The sequence below is a fragment of the Arctopsyche grandis genome, chromosome 8 (genome assembly GCF_051622035.1).
Source record: "Arctopsyche grandis isolate Sample6627 chromosome 8, ASM5162203v2, whole genome shotgun sequence".
Lineage (NCBI taxonomy): Eukaryota > Metazoa > Arthropoda > Insecta > Trichoptera > Hydropsychidae > Arctopsyche > Arctopsyche grandis.
In genome coordinates, this window is record NC_135362.1 from 13,698,108 (window position 1) to 13,715,640 (window position 17,533).

The window sequence follows — 17,533 nt, forward strand, 5'->3', positions numbered from 1 at the left end:
TTTTATGTAAATCGTGTGTTGAAGGATTTTACGCGGTATTCAATCGAAATTGTATTGTATTCAACAACAAATATTATAAATTTGCCTCAGGTTACGCGATGTTATTTAAGTGAACGGTCTTCGTTCTCGGATATGTAAATTTAAATGCAGTGTGCGAAATTTAATTTCGTCAAAAATAAGGAGTGAAAAACCCTTTAATAACGAACCCCTTCAGAGCCGTTGCACGTGAGGAGAAAAAAATAATATATAATAATAAAAACTACACACATCTCGGGGTGCCCACATGACGTATGCAAAACGCTCGCTCAGCAACAAAGGATCCAGGACGCGAAACAAAGGACGCTTCCGCGTCCCGTTGAGGGTTAGAGGACCCACCGGGGTCCATACGACCCGGTCGCATTAATTGTTTTTGGTCCAAAACAATAGAGGCTCGTGAAACAAAAGGTCGAGACGCGGTCGCCGTCTGCTGTCTGCCGCGCGTTTACCCGTCCGCGGCGAAAGGGTTGAAACTGCACGCTATAAAAACGAACGGTACAACATTGTACGAGAGCACTCTGATCTCGAATATTATTTTGATTGATGACGCTAATTTTAACAGAAAATCGATTATATAGTGCGAATATGACGAACAAAAAACAATATTTGTACAATACTTGATTAAATAGGATCATTCTGTTCTTAAGAACTTCATATTTCATACACATATTTCATATTTCATATTTCAATACCTACATATTTACTTATATGTAGGTATTGAAATTACAAAAATGCCTTCCGAGCTCAAATCACTTTCATACGATATTCAAAAGAATGAATCTCTCCACATTAGAGACGAGAAGGATGAGAGGCGATCTAATTGAAGCTTACAAAATTATAATCACTACAATTTGTCCAATGATCAACCTAATTGTGTTCAACAAAATCACTAATCAGAGTCACTCACTTATCAAAAACTCAATGGAGTGGTTAAAATTTGGAATAGTCTACCAAATGCATTAGTAACTTTTCGTAACCTTAAAATCTTTGTCAATAATTTTGATGATTTTCCAAAAATATTAGGTTTTTTCAGTTCTACTTTCTTGATTTTCATTCTTATCGTATTTTTTTCTCTTTTATTTTAATTTTATTTTTTTCTAGATTTGGTTTTTATTATATTTTATCTTATTTTATTTTATATTCACCTGTTCCAAATATTTTTAAATAAATAAATAAATATTTGTACAAAATTACATTAATATAATCGATTAATAGATTGATGGATGGGTGGATTACTTTTATTGATATTATTTAATTGAGTTCTGATTTTTAACTCAAATTAAAAAAAAAAATTAAACAAAATTGACAACATGATATTTAATATGTTTGGTATATTCTTGATTAAACTATTTTTTTACTAGTGAGTTTTTTATGGCGTTATAACGATGATTAACGTATCATTATGCACAATTAAAATATAAAAATGCGAGAATATAAGAAATTGAAAGCAATAATAATATAATATATTATCTCTGCATGTGCCCAAAATTATTTTGGTTATTGAGCTTTCGGACGTTGGTCAAAACTTTTAAAATAATATATATGTATGTATGTAAGGCGCCATTCAATTAAAAATTGACGAGTAGGTATCTGAAAAATTATCAAACTCTGGTTAAACATGAACGAATCTTTAAAAGTAAAGGTTTGACGATGTTGACATAATTAAACAGAACGTGACGGAAGAAACTCGAAACGATGCATATTAAACCGGTCCTTAGATGAAAATTTTGTATTTATATATAGTTTTTTAAAATGTATTTTTTATTATCTTTTGATAATATCTGAAAGCGAGAGAGAATAATCTTTTAATATTCGAAATTGCATATTATGCGTATGGTTGTTTTTTTTTTTGCCCTGTCGACGTGGCACCCATTGAAAATTATGCATTTGCATATGGACCCCCGCGCCGTACGATTTTTTCTACATTTACTAGCACTAATTAATAAAAAATGATGCAACCGTTGTTTGATCGCGACAATAATAATAATAAAAAAATAACATAAAAAAATAATTTATGCACACGACCAATAATAAAAAAAAATATGCACATGCGAAACGGCAGATGCGTCAGACTCGTATTTTTTGTCCATTTTATTATATTAATAATGAAAATAAAAAAAAATTGGCAAAAAAGTATCGTCACCCCTTTCTATGCTATCTGACACTCCTACGATCGGAATAAATTACAACTACATATAACTATTAAGAATATGCTGAATTGTGTGATACTCTTATACTCGTATACTTGATAGAAGTTTCGGAATGTATTCCCACAGGAACGATGGTAATAATTCCCACCCCTTTAACCTTTTCGGTTCTGGATTTCTTTTAAGTTTAATTTGCATACGCCTTGACCTATAAAATCTTTGTATTTAATTTGAAGGGGTGAATTCAGATGAAGTGCATACATTGTTAACCCCTTTGAATATTACTTGAGAGTTCGAAAGTGTCGCTTATAGTTATGTTAAAACATTTCCAACTGGCCTTATAAGTCGTACATACACATACAATATATATTCAAATCGATCCGATTATAATTTGCGAGCGTGTGTGTAGTGACGCGAATTGTTTGAGAATCGCTCGATCGAGCGTATGCAAATCTTGGGCCGATTGAGCGAATTCGAAGAGAGATGAGAATGAGCGGAGAGAGAGAGAGACCTTAATATTTTTCACGGTGAATAAAATTAGAGATCGTGAGAATGTTTCCGGTGAAAAAGGGGCCCGACGCGAATAGGTATAAACGTATCAATTTAATGCGATTTATTCGGTCGAATTATATCGACGAGCGGGTCGTAAGTTACGACGCCGATTCCGACAGTTCGTAGTTTAGAATGCGATGCGTTCGACGGTCGAAAAAAATTATAGACAATCGAAAGAAATTTACGATGGATAAACACTGCGATATTGCAGTCGATTTCACAGCAGAGCGCACACCGGCAAGTTCAATGCGACGCGCCACGATTGTTCCGATTTGGACTATGGAACGGCGTTGATAAAACCGTCGATGCATCAAATTGTCATCAAGTTTCATGAACCACGTCGCAGATACGGGGATAAAAATGGCAGTTCATCATCTCGAAGTTCCTCCGTCCACCCCCCCGCATTATAGAAAATCCCACCCCAACGATTCCACACGTGATCGAAGATTCGTCTGCTCGAATGGGCCGTCCAATGGTGTGCTCGGGGGGTGGGATCCACCCACGCAAACCCATAAAAGAACCGTGTATCGAATCCGAACCACCCCATAAGTATAATATAATCCCACCCATCTTCAACGTACTCCGACTACATATAAAATATGGACGCGTAGGCGGTGAAAGAAATCTTCCCAAAGCGCATGTGTGATAAATCCGCATTCGTGTGTGGGTATTCAATTTTCGCATTGTAAGTGTGTATGCACATATAATATTGTGGATATTTGTCCGTGTTGTGACAGTACGACCGTTAACCAAACGACACCACAACACACGGCACAGGTCGGCTCGAAAGTTACGCGACGTCGTCGACGTGGCTCTCGACTTGTTTGTTATATTATTTGTCGATGTTTGCTCAGGCGTTCGTTCGCACAGCTTGCGCAACTCTTAACAGATAATTAACACTTGTCGTAGATGCCTGTGTAATATATATGTGTGTATGCTGGGACGTGTTCGGATAACCGCTGGGTAACGTTCACATGGGTCATCTTTGGACGGTGGCCACACTTGTGGTTTTCCGTTTGTGTTTGCTGATAAAGTCAGGGGTTGTCAATGTTATGGCCGAATTTTCCAACGAAAAACTGCTGGGGAGTATATTGGTAGGTAGTACAGAGTTTGAATAGGATTGGAGATGCATTTCAGCACTCGCCCAAATAGTAAATATTATATATGATCATGTTGGTGATTAGGTTATTTTGATAAAATGTCAACTTGTTTTTCTAATAGTCTAAGAAGAAATTGTATTTTTACATATTAATCTATTTAAAAATTATTCCAGGAAGACCTAACAGGCAAGCCCAATGCGCCTTCCTGACCAATTTATAAAAATATATCAATATATGTAATCAAATAACACGTTTAACAGTCTATTCACAAGCAGATTGGTTGTGGTCAGTATTGGGACAAACAGTGTTCTGGAAGGAAATTCTCTCAGCCTCTCTGGCACCCAAAGCTTGAGGCCAATTAGAACTTCTGGAATGTGAAAAAATTTTCCAAAACAGAAAGCGCATTACATATATGTACAGCATTACAATATTTTTTCAAAACATTGACACTACAAAAGTTTCTACACATTTATTTATTTATCCATATTGTATGTATATTAACCCGGAATATAGGTGACACTACAGATTGTCTAAGGTGAAATATATGGTCAAACTTTTGTGTATAGGTACCATATACCATCATTACACAAAATTTGAGTTGAAAACACTGTACGACAACCCCTGCCACTCAACTGTTCCACTGCGGAAGTCGCTATAGCAGCTCCATCATATGTCGATGTTCTCCTTCCCAATATTGCTACTGCTTCATTCAATTTAACCAGGAAAGTTGACTGTCCCAACACCATATCTTCATCGTCAATGCCCAGTCTTGCAAATATTCCATCGATGACGGCCAAACTGCACTCTGCAGCCCTTCTTGCAAAAATGTTGAAATTAAGTTGTTGAAACAAAGCAAAAGTGCCAGGTCCAAATTTAGACATTCGCGATTAAATATATCCAAGACATTCTAAATATATATGTATACATATATGTATGTTTATACGGGAATAATATTTTTTCAATTATAATTTAAACCAACAATCTCGCTTGAATAGGTTGCTTTTATATATCAGGAATGTACGCAAAACTATACAAATATGCATACATCTTGTTCATTTTAATTATCATAATGATTTTAATGATATTAAATATAATATAAGAAACTATCAATTCAATTCATGAAGATATTTTTATAAAAGATAATTAATACTAATATTACAATTTGGATCACATTAGACTGGAATATAGTTTATTTCTAAATTAAGCAAACCCACAGGAGTAATATTTTAACATCCCAATTTAATGTTCATTTTACAAAAAAATTGTAGACGTAAACAACTGTTTACTGTTTTACAAACAACACATGTACATATGTACATACATACATACTGTTGTTTACCATCGTTAAACTTTTTGAGTGTGCTTTTATATTGTCCAAAAAACATTCATAAAGTTACATATGTACATATATCAAGAAATTACTCACTTGTATTGACTCATTCGATAAAATTACATTCAATTATGTGTTAATGCCGTAATATTAATGAAAAAATTTAAATAGTAGAGAGAAAGAAGTGGGGATTGTCAAGTACTGTTAATGCATGAAAATGATTCTAATTTATTTATTTGATCAAAACGAACGGTTGCATAGATTTCCGAAATTGTCGTAGTTTTATTGGTAGCTACGTGTGTATATATGTATGTATGTACATATAAAGCGTTTGATAGTTTCAATTATGCTAGGTATTACATTATAGAAGTACACATCAGTGTGGCAAGGGGTATCGCGCAGGGACAAAAGAATAAATTATCAATGCTTTGTCAACGTTTGTGCCTCTCTACTGCACTTCCGGTATATCTGCTCGGCGGACTGTGACCAACGTTTGTCATCAACGCCGCGCTCATAAACCAGCCCTTTCAAATGACATAATGCGGTAATATCTTCATTTTGTTACGCCGATCTGATGGTTAATTCGATTTAACCGACAGATTTAACATGCCGCAGTTGGCAACGACGAATTCATATAAAACGCATCATTTCTGCACAATTCTATGCATCGAACGGCATAAACATGTACCTACATATCTATGTATGTATGTACAATACGTTTGATGTCTTTGGAAACCGACAGCTATAATATACATATACATATTGATCACATGACTAATACGGTAAATGGATTATTTCGCAAATTGCGATCGCGCAAACGACCGTCTTTGTCATGAATATCGCGAATACGGATTATCTGGCACTCGATTTCTCGTTAGTATGATATTTCACGTGGGCAAATCTCGATGGATGGAATTTTCGAGCGCCAGATATTCCGTGATCGAGATTTTAGTGACGTGCGCGAGATCGTTTTGTGCGGAATAATCACCGAACCGACTAATACATATAGGGGGTATCGAAATTATCATAATACCCACAGATTAGTTCACGGTTTACCAGTAATAGAGGTTGTGGGTTCAAATTCCGGCCGGAATTGAATATTATTATTCCATTTATACATATTTGTACGCCGCTGAAAAAGATTTCGATGATTATTAAAATCCACCGTCTCGGGTTAGAGTTTTCTCCTTTGTCTAACTTAATTGTTATGATGGATTCGATAAAATCGGCATCCCCTTCCGTTGATTTTAGGACATTTCATCGCACTACCATTTCATAGCGGGAATAACTCGCTGACAGATTTCATACATCTATTTTTTAATTATACAAATTTTCGAACGAAATATACAATTTATTGTTTTGTTTATAAGAGAAAGCTATAAAGTTTTCATTTAATTTCATTAAAAAAGAGTAACCACATATACATACATGTGTATGATTCAAAAAAATCATTGCTCCAAATATTTAAATAACGGTTTCAATATAAATTTTAAAAAGTATAAGTATAACAGTCAACATAAAAATTAAAGATTAATATTGTGGAAAAAAATATTTGCATGAAATCTGCCAGTGAGTTATCCTCGCGATAAAAAGCCACCGCAATGAAATGGTCATGCGGTGAAATGTCCGGACACGCCTTCCATTTCTCGCAAATCCGAATTAAATGGACATTGAAAATTCCGGCTTAATGTATAAGGTGACACTTTGAGGCTACCTGTTGTCGTAAATATGGTAAAAAACAAAAATATATGCAATATATAAAAAAGGATCATTTGATTATTTGTATTGATTTTTGAGTTGAGAAATTTTGTAGCTACTTGATAGCATGAGGGCTTTTTGAGACTCGGAAAAAAATATCCAGAGGTTTTTTCAGAGTGGTTTGGTGCCCAATTAATCACGTAACGTCATAATTATTAAAAAAAGATTCGATTAAAAATATGTTCATTAGATAATTTTCAGAATTACCCATTACAAATTACAGTTGATTAGAAAGTGAATTTTCAGAAATACATATGTGCTTATACTGTGTTTATATTATTTTTAAACGTTATAATACATAGCTGTGATTGTCCTTTAGGTTCTTTAATAAGTTAAAATTCATAAAAGATTATAAAATACACTCAATCGGATAATCAATATACATGTTTGCAGACAAGTTGCTGCTCTTTAAGAAGCCACTACGTTAAACAAATGCCACCACGTTAAGAGACTTGAGAAACAAATCCCGAAATTAATGTCGTATCTACATATGTCGGTATTGTCATCATTATTCATATGTCGCAGATCAATATCTAAAATTTCAGTAACAGGTTAGGTCAGGGGTCGGCAAACTTATTAGTCAACAGAGCCAAATTTCAACAGTATAACGATTGAAATTTCTTTTGAGAGTCAAATTTCTTTAACTTAAACTGTAGACATAGGTAGGTACTGTTTATTAAAATTAAAGTTTTAAGTCTCAATTAAACTATGGGAACACTGAATAAAACTCGATATCATACTTTATAATTATCTTATTTATTAATAAAAATTAAACTGTAAGTAAGGTATCCAAAAAATTCGATGATGACAATGATTGCCAAACGCTTAATATGAACAATGCATCTCCTTGGAAATTTGTAGTAAGTCAGGTTTACATGTTATCGTTTTTAATTTTAGGCACGATTCCAGGTTCTTATCAATAATATGACTTCTCAGTTTACTTTTGACAAGATACGTGCTTTAAAAAGATTGTTGATATGTAGAACCGAAAAGGGAAAGTATAGAAAACGCTAGTTTTTTCAACTGATCATATGAGTCCAGGTATCATCATATCTTCCTTCTCCAGATCTTTTAAAGCAGACAGAACACTTGTGCTGTGAACTAAGTTCACATTTTTTCTCCAATATTTCCATATCAACACAAATACTTTCAAATTTAGAGCGCCACAATTCTGTGTTTTTTAAATCCACCAATTGCATTTCAAAGTTGATAATCTCAAAATTTAAGGGAGAAAAATTTAATTTTGTAACAGTTGCATTTAGAGGTTTTTTCAACAAAGGCTAGCGTCACTTTGCTGTTTCTGAACTCCTAAAACCTCTTGAGAAAAGCTTCCATCATATTTAAAAGTATTGTTTTGAAATAGCAAATGTCAATATCAGAATTATTTTCTTGGCGATATTTCAGCAGACTTTTGAATATTTCAGCAGACATAAATTGATTCAAAACTTATCTTTCAAAATCTTGAGCACAAAGGGATTTTTTTTTTCGAATGCAACAACTTCTAATATCGAAAAAATTGTGTTTCCTGTCCCCTGTAGTTTATTGTTAAGCTGATTTAGATGAGACGTAACGTCTACCATGAAATTATTTTGTTTGATCCACTGATTGTCCGTTAGTTCTGAATAGCATACGCCCTTCTAAAGGAGAAATGTTTTAATTTCTATTAATAAGGAAGCGCAACATTGATAACCAACGTACCTTGTTATGCAGCAGAAGATCTGCGTACTCACTTTATATTTCAACTATATATTCTTTAAACTGGCGATGCTTAAGAGCATTAGCTATAATGGAGTTGATAATCTTAATCACCAATTCCATAACTTCTTCTGGAAATGTCTGCGCACAATGCGCTTCTTGATGACTGATGCAATGGTAAGCAAGTACCTCGTGATTAATTTTTCCTTTCAAAATAACAACAAACTCTTTTCTTACGCCGGTCATACTTTTCAACCAGTCTGTTGAAATTGACACAATTTTAGAGAATTTTGGCCCTCAAGTGCGGTAGAGCCGTACTCAAGGAGCCAAAGAGCCGCATGCGGACCGCGAGCCGCAGTTTGCCGACCCCTGGGCTAGTTCAATGGCATCTACTTGTAAACTGTAGTTAAAAAATGGTGGCCTTTGTTGACAATGTCTATTAAATGAATTTCCATTGTGTTTGTAATATTAATGCATTGTCTCTTTTTTGGCATTAGTCAAATGTTACATATATGTATGTACATATATAAATTATTAATTCAATTTGATGTCTTGGATAGGTCACCAACGTGCGTAAATAATTATTTTATTTTATATCGCGCTAAAAGATGTGTTGTGTTGTGGTTTGGTGTAGTCCCGGCTTTGTAATCGCTAGTATGTATTATATGTATGTGGGAAACGAGTTGGCTATCTGTTGATCAAGATTTATGCGCTTTTGCATTTTGATAAATTCACGCACACCCTGTATATTCTAGCGGACATAAATAATAACGTTGTATCGCACAGGTGTGAGAATTTGCGTGTCTAAAAAGGCGAACAAAAAAATAAAATAATAACGTACATAAGTTCAACAGCACACAACAACGTCGTAAATTTGGACGATTGTTCTTCGATTTAATACTTCCGAGGTGCATAAATGTTTTTCGGTATGCTTTCGCAACTTTCTCTGGACAATGTCGTGTATTTATTGTAGTGTGTAAGAGTTTAAACTTTTGTTTGTTACGGAATTTTCTGCCGGCCCTGATGCAGTTAAGTAAAAGCGCGGGAAGACAGGTGACTGTCCAGGGTCATCTCATGCTCATTATCCTGACAGTGGGAGTCTACATAAACCATAATCAGATATCAATATTTACGGTTCGCGAGTCATAAATTTTCCTCTTACTGCGAGATAAGAAGCCCTGAATCGCAGATCAGCTCTTCATAAATTACACGGACAACACCTGAGACCCACCGGTGGCTGAATAAATTTTATTACGGACATGCTAAAGCCGTAAATATACCTGAAAATATATGTACACATTGCTTGCAATATTCTCAATTTGGTTAAAATGTAATGTTGCATGTTAACCTTTTATGTACTTGATACTGTATGCGGTAGCTACAATATGTCATTTTATTTTTAAAAACTCATTTATTTGGCTTTACTCTTCTTAAATCTTCTTAAAATAATTGAAATCCTGTTGACGTCGAATAAAAGTTGAATTCTATATATGTAATATTTGATGACACCATTTGAAGCCACTAAGAATTCCAAAATATATTGTGTATTATAGACAGTGCTGTAGCTATGCCGAGGCTATGGCAAATGGGCGAGTGCCGATGGCGCTCGATGCGAGCTCTCCTATTTTATTTTTATTTTTTTAATAAACTTGTAAAATTTAAGAAGAATTCGATGTGTTTTTGAAATATCCATTTGTATATACATATGTACATAGATAGTACATATTATGTTTCAATTATGTATTTAATTTGAGGGTATTTACTTTTAACACTTTTGAGTTCTGAGAAATCGACAACATTTTTGGAGTCAAATTTTACAAACTCAATTTTTTTTCATCGTCTACTAATAGATGGGAAAACATATCATCGTTCATCATAATAAGCTTGAAAAAACATTCGGATACGAGATGGTATTTAAAATCAAAAGCAGTGGAAGCAGTTCACGATTAATATGAGGACATACATACATATGTACATATGTACTTTCGGTTTTGAACATCATAAAAAACGATCATAATTTTGGTAATTCATATTCACTTTGCGAAACCATTATATGTACATACTTTTAAATGTAGAATAATAAGTTTCTTTTATTTTTAATTCTTTCGAATCTCATACTTGATAAATTAAATAAGGTTAAAATTGCACTTTAGAAGAAAAGACAGGATATTTATAGATCATCGTTATTAATTCAGGGGCTCGTTAATGATTTTAAGAATTTTCGAGAAAATAGTTTAGATGAAATGTTTGTAAAATTTACTGAACATCACTGCGTGCCACCGAATGAATCTGATTGATCTGACTGCTAGCATTTCGTTGATTTTACCCTTATTTTCCATTCAGTTATTTTCTTATTTAATCAAAGAATTACTTTAGGTTTAGACGGGAAGCGATGAAATTTAATCTAGCTATCCTAGTTTCAAATGATACTACACAAACAAAAATCGACCAAGGTTCGTCAATAGATCGATGATAATTAGTAGTACATATAAAAATAATCATATTGTTATACTTTTCACTGTCGGATTTGGTATTTTATTTGAATCAAGCGGGAAAACAAGTCTTGAATTGTCGCCTTCCCTCACGTCAACTATAGCTCGCCTAATTTGGACTGTGTCGTTGTGGTTTTAAACCAAGGAATTGTCGAGAACGAGTTCTTGCCGGCAGGCTGGTGTTGCATGCATGATCAGCAAGGTAGGAGGTGATGTTATGATTAATCATGAGCTAAACACACTAAAGTCGGCTTAGAAAGTACACATATGCAGAGCTCGAAAAGGATCAATCGTGCTCAAAATATGCTTCGCCGCCTCCAAATAATTCATTCGGTAGTTTATTATGCGAAAACAAAACATTCAATAGATTCTTCGATTCGACTTCTCCATGTGGGAAAGAAACGTGTTCGATTTTTTTGTCCATATAATTTGTACGAGAGTTCCGCATGTTTCTGTGGAATCTTTAGCAGAAGAAAGTTTTAACCGAACTTCAAATCCGCGTACGTGAAATTATTCTCAACCGAATATGTGCAGAATGTTCAACAGCTCAACTATGCTCGGGGAATACTAATCGTAGGAACGTCTTGAGCAAACGCAAAATTTGTCGTAGGCATACATTTTGTATACGTACATATATACGAACATATAAATACTCATATGCATAATTGAAAAACCATTAAAGACGAACATCGGCCATTTACAGGTCGAGAGGCAATGTCGGCGAGCTTCAAACATATGCATGTCTACTGTATAATTGATGTTGTTCTCATCGGTACTCTTGTATGATCTACGATTTTCGATAAATTGCTTGCTTAAATGTCAAGAGTTTAATTAGCATGTAAAACTGCAATGTAGAATCATACTATTAAGACATTGCTGTATTATTAACAAATAAAGTTACTACATACTAATTATTTCTGTATGATGCGGTAGATAAATTTGTGTTGTTTTAAGTAATATAAAAAATAAAGAAGGTGCAAACTAAAATAATATATTATACATACATATATATGTATAATAGTAAGAATAGCGAGTTTTTTGGGAATGATAAAATTGATATAAAAACTTTCACACTATAGCCATTAATATTTTGTTAAAATTATAATTAGCATGAACTTATTTCAATGGTGATTTATTTATTTTTTGTTTTATTCATTCTATATATGTATTTATTGGAAATGTTTTAAACATAAATATTTGGAATACTAACGATGGTCCATTTCTGTGCTGCATTCCGCGCAAGATACCACATTGATGATATATCTCTTTGCTTATAATTAAGACAATGTTTGATATAATTATATATGTATGTATGGTTCGACTATGCGTTAATGCGAATTCGTTATTTCATACGTATGCGATTCTTAAACGTCTTAATAAATAAATTGAACGGAATGCCATGAATTATTCAGTATGAAAGGCGAGGCATAGCTCACCGGCGATTATTTATTTTCGGTCTACACACTATTTAGTAACGTAAACGTCTAGGCGTAATTGTACGATTGCAACGTTTTGACATTTCAATTTGAAATTTTATTTATGAGCGGGTGAGTTCACGCAAGGAAAAACGAAAAATGCCACTCGAAAATTACCTACTAATTTCGCTGCAAAGTGGCGGAGAAATCGTTGGAAAATTCAAGATAGAAACTTTGTATGTATGTACATATGTACTTGTACATAATGCAATTCAACATTTACTTATAGTATTGGGGCTAAAAATAATTGCTTAGCATACAATAAGGCCTATACATCAGTGTCGGATTGGTCAAATATAAAATTATCTATTAAGTATTGATGATAATACAAATGATGTGTGAGAAATTTGGGTCACCTTTCAAAAGTCGAATGTTGAATAATGCCATTAAAACGCTCCGTGATAACACCGAACGTTTGTAATTAAAGGGTTTGAATATTAATTATGAGCAATTAATCAAATCAAATATAATGGAGCCAGTCATCGGGTGAGCTTTCTATTTTAGCGTGTCAATTTCTATTTTATCAAGGTCTGTCTGGTTCTATTGATTAGTTGTTCATTTGAATACCACTTGTTGCCAGTCCTTATTGACTGACGCTTACACCTAACCAAAGTCATATTTCGTATTCTGGCAGTGTCTTATCGATTTTTAAAATGGCACATAAATATTTGATCTTTCGCTAATGAGACAAGGCAGATATATTACATTTTAAACGATTTTTTGAATCCGAAGGAGCAATGGGGATAGAGAGAGAGAGCGACGTCATTCTCACCTTTATAAATTGTTTTTTAGTGTGAAATAATAGCTACATTCTCTCACGATTCCACTAATATATGTATGTATGTCTCAATCGATGGTCAAAGTTGTGAACATGTATCTCTTAGGTTGCACGATTAATTTTAGAAATTTAATTCGGCATTAAATTAAACTGTTTAGTAGCGTTGCTATTATTAACAAATGCAGTAGAAATTATTGAGCTATCTATTTTTATTTATATTTTAAAAATCATGCTATATTCGGCCAAGGTTGACGAGGAATAAACACGTCGATAAGAATTCGTATGTGTATATTATTTAAATTTGGTCGCTGAGAATGAGATTCATTATAGATTATTTATCTGAGACAAATAAGTTTTAACTAACTAAAATTAATTTGTTTTTATACAATACGCGTGGGGCGAATTTATTTTAAAAGAAATACCAGTTATATCTTCTATTCCAATCAACAAACACATCGCTTTTTTGTTTAAATATATTACTATCATCAAAGAGGTAACGGTCGTTCTTGAAAGATTCGCCGAATTATTTTTTCATCTTCCACAGTTGTATTGTATTAATTTAAATGGAGAAAGAGAAAAAAAATTAACAACACGGTCGTGCATTATCGGCAAATCATTCTTTTTCATCACCGACCGTAAATAAATAACAAAATTAACTTTCATCTAATAAATCATGGACGCACATCAAAGATGATGCTAGTAGATACTTACCTCTTTTAACCTTTTCATTGTTTTTTTTTATTTATTTATTTTTAATTTATTAACACCTTGAAGGCTTAAATAACGGTCGGATTAACTGAAATGAACGTTATATAATATGAAAGCATGTTCTTTTGAAAATCGTAAACCGAGTATGTAGTACGAATTGTTCGGAATAAGGATCGCAAATTATAGTATTTGAGGTCGATGTGCGGCAGTGGGTGTTTTGATAGATACCGAGAGCGTTTAATGCCGAGAGATTGTCCAATGTTTGGCGACTGTTTTGCCATGTTTCTCGCGTATGAAAAACGCCGTAACCCAGGGGTTAAATCGGCCATTACTCACGTTGTGAAGAAATCGGCCATAATAAAACGCTCAGAGATAGCGTCATCGCCGGTGACGATGGTGTTCACCCATCGTCGTTACGCTCTAACTGATGAAAAAAATAAAATAATAAAACACACCTGTGTTTCTGGCCCTGCCGTTGGACCAAACACAACTCGAAGTAAATCCGCGGATTGTACGTATCTATGTATGTAAGTGTATACATACATAATGTGGTAGAAACGTAGGTATTAGTGGTACACAACATTTTAACGGCATACGTAAGGTAATTATGAATTATAGAATGCCATCAAATAAAAAATTATGTTAACTCCCCAACACGCTTCCATTCTACTTTGTTTTGGGAAACTCTCAACCATCTTCCCTGCGGTCTTCCTTTTACCTTTTGCATTCTCTCGCGTACCATTTCTTTTAGCACCATCTCGGGTAGCACTTCTTATGTCGATTTTTCTAGCCACATTGCCCACCCATTGCCATTTCAATATTTATGATTTCATCCAACCATCATTCCTGGACCCCTTTACATTCTCTTCTTCTTTTGTCTTACTCTCATTGCCATTTCGATCTCTTCACTGTCTCCGTTATATACATACACTACCCTTGTCATACTTCTCACCCACGTATTCCGTTTCCTATCTCTTCTCGTTATGTCGAGCACACAGCGTTCAATATTTATTTGAGTGCATTGGACTGTGTGTAGCATCTTTGCGTTCAACGTCCAAGTTTCACATCTATACGTCATCACCAGAAAAACAAATTGACCGATGATCTTTTTCTTTAGACAAAGTGGCATTTTTGATATAAAAACGGCGTTCATTCACTCAACTGCACTCCATCCTAATTTCATTATTCTCTATTGCTTCTTTTTTACTACCGAAAATGTCTAGTTTTTGTTCTAAATATAAATAATTACCAACTACTTCTACCATTATTTCATCTAATTGAATTTTTTCATCCACGCAAAATAAAACTATGGAATATTATTTTGGTCTTGCAATCTACGTTAATTTTTAGTCCTCCTTTCCTACTTTCCTTGTGCAGCTGTATTAGTCTGGGAAAATTTTTGGTAGCACAGAAGATTTTCCAGATTTCAATTTAATGACTTCATATTAGAAATGAAATTTTTTTTCACATCGCAGTAATTAATTAAATTCATTATATTTCAAAACATTTTACCGTTTATAATTAATAAATAGATTCAAAAAATGTCCTATGATACAATTTTATTCAAATTTAAAGCATTTTATTTAATTCATAGGGTTTCCGATTGTGTGTACATACTAAGGGGAGTTTACCAATTTGGTTAGGAATTCTGGAGAGTAAAACTTAATTTGGCATTACGTATGTAAAGAACCGCAAAAATGGCTGAAGGGCAACAACTATGTAGATCGGGGGCCATCATTTGTGTATCACTGATACATACGGAAAGATGTGGATTTCGTGGTGGGCGTTGGCCAGGTGGTCGTAACTCACACGTGGATATATACGTGAGTCCATACACGGAGGTCCAGAGCGTAAAGGCGAATTTTTAGAAGGGCGTGGTTGACATTTTGGCGATTTATAATACGAGTCGTCAAGTTTTAAGCGTCGACAACGCGGTGGTAAACTCTCCGGGTCCCTAGAGGCGAATCTACGAGTAGATCTATCTGGAATTGCCCAAAATTGAACCGAGTAATTTGAATTTTGAAAATTTATATACCACGTCGAAAAGTACGATAATGGCCGTAATATTAGATAAGCCTTTTGGCGAAATTCACTATGTGTATGATTGCGCAGTTATTTATGAGAGGTCACGCTGGGCGATGTATCATAGTAAATTTAATTTAATTAAAAATACGCGGCGAGAGGTGATGTTTCTCAATCTTTCTCTTAGGTTGGTTGGTAGGTGTATTCGCAAAATTTATTTTTTGGATACTAAATCACCGTAAATACCATCAGTCTCTCGCTCACTTAAATACGCGGGGAAATATCGTGATTTATAGGTATAAGTAGTATGCACTAAAAAAGTTGAAGCTTATTCATATTGAACTGTTGCATATTCATCTTCTAACTGAGACATCTAATTAATATTAATTTAAGAAATTGAAAATTGAAACAAATACATATGTATAATATATGTACATGTTTATGAACATATGCGTGAATATATGTAATATATGTATGTGTTACAGTTGAAATGAATCTTCCAGTTGTAATATATTTTACTAGTTGGTATATAATCTATCTAACCTAATACCAACTATCGTCATAGTATAAGTGTATTTTCAATTGTAGTATATTTAGACTAATTGGAATATATTATGTCTAACACACGTAAGTTGATTCATATAGCGAATTACATTTCAACTGGTCAAAATATATTACAAATACACTTTTAGATAGAAAGGTTAGGTTTTCGTGAAAACGTCACTCGACTAGTAAAATGAGTTAGAAAGTAACATTTTTTTTAACACATTCTTGGAGTTCTCGTAATACGATACTCATTACCATAATTCGTAATTTCTAGGAAATATTAACGAATTATTCAATTCTAAATCATTCGTAAGAACATCAGAACTGTCAAAACTCAATTGTAAAAGATATTATATTACAACTGACGCACATTGTTAAAAGTGTATTCGCACTTGTAGAGTTATAATTTACTAGTTGATTTGTATTCGAATACGAATAACCAGTTGGAATATATTACAATTGAAAATACACTTCAACTGAAACATCGAATAACATTATCTCAAATTTGTGTTTGTTTTACTAACTAAACCCTCCCATTGTATGTACAATTTTTGAATTCATTGTACATAATTGAATTGTTAATATTTTTTAACTTTCGGAAACTATCCGAGTTTAAGTTATCATTTGACAGAAAAAGTATCACAAACAAAAAAAAACCTGTACTGATCCTGGGCATTCTTCATACGGAAGCGTGGACATGAGCGGATGCATTAAGATTCGGAACACCAATTTCATATGACTCAATATGAAAATCGAAGGATCAAAACACGTGCTTTTGCATTTTGTTTCGCGATCGTGGAATATCTATAAATATAAAATGCCAACATTATTTTTCAACATAAACGAGTATAAAAATTAACATAAAAAATCATTAATCCCCAAATTTATTATCAA

At 33.6% G+C, this 17,533-nt stretch overlaps 1 long non-coding RNA gene across 1 annotated transcript in view; it reads right to left on the reverse strand.

Annotated features, from left to right (window-relative positions):
- Positions 1 to 17,533, reverse strand: part of LOC143915625 (uncharacterized) — a 164,018-nt gene that overhangs the window by 92,634 nt on the left and 53,851 nt on the right. Inside the window, exon 4 of the long non-coding RNA XR_013260921.1 lies at positions 17,297 to 17,443. This is a non-coding gene — a long non-coding RNA (uncharacterized LOC143915625). The remainder of the gene's footprint in view (positions 1 to 17,296; positions 17,444 to 17,533) is intronic.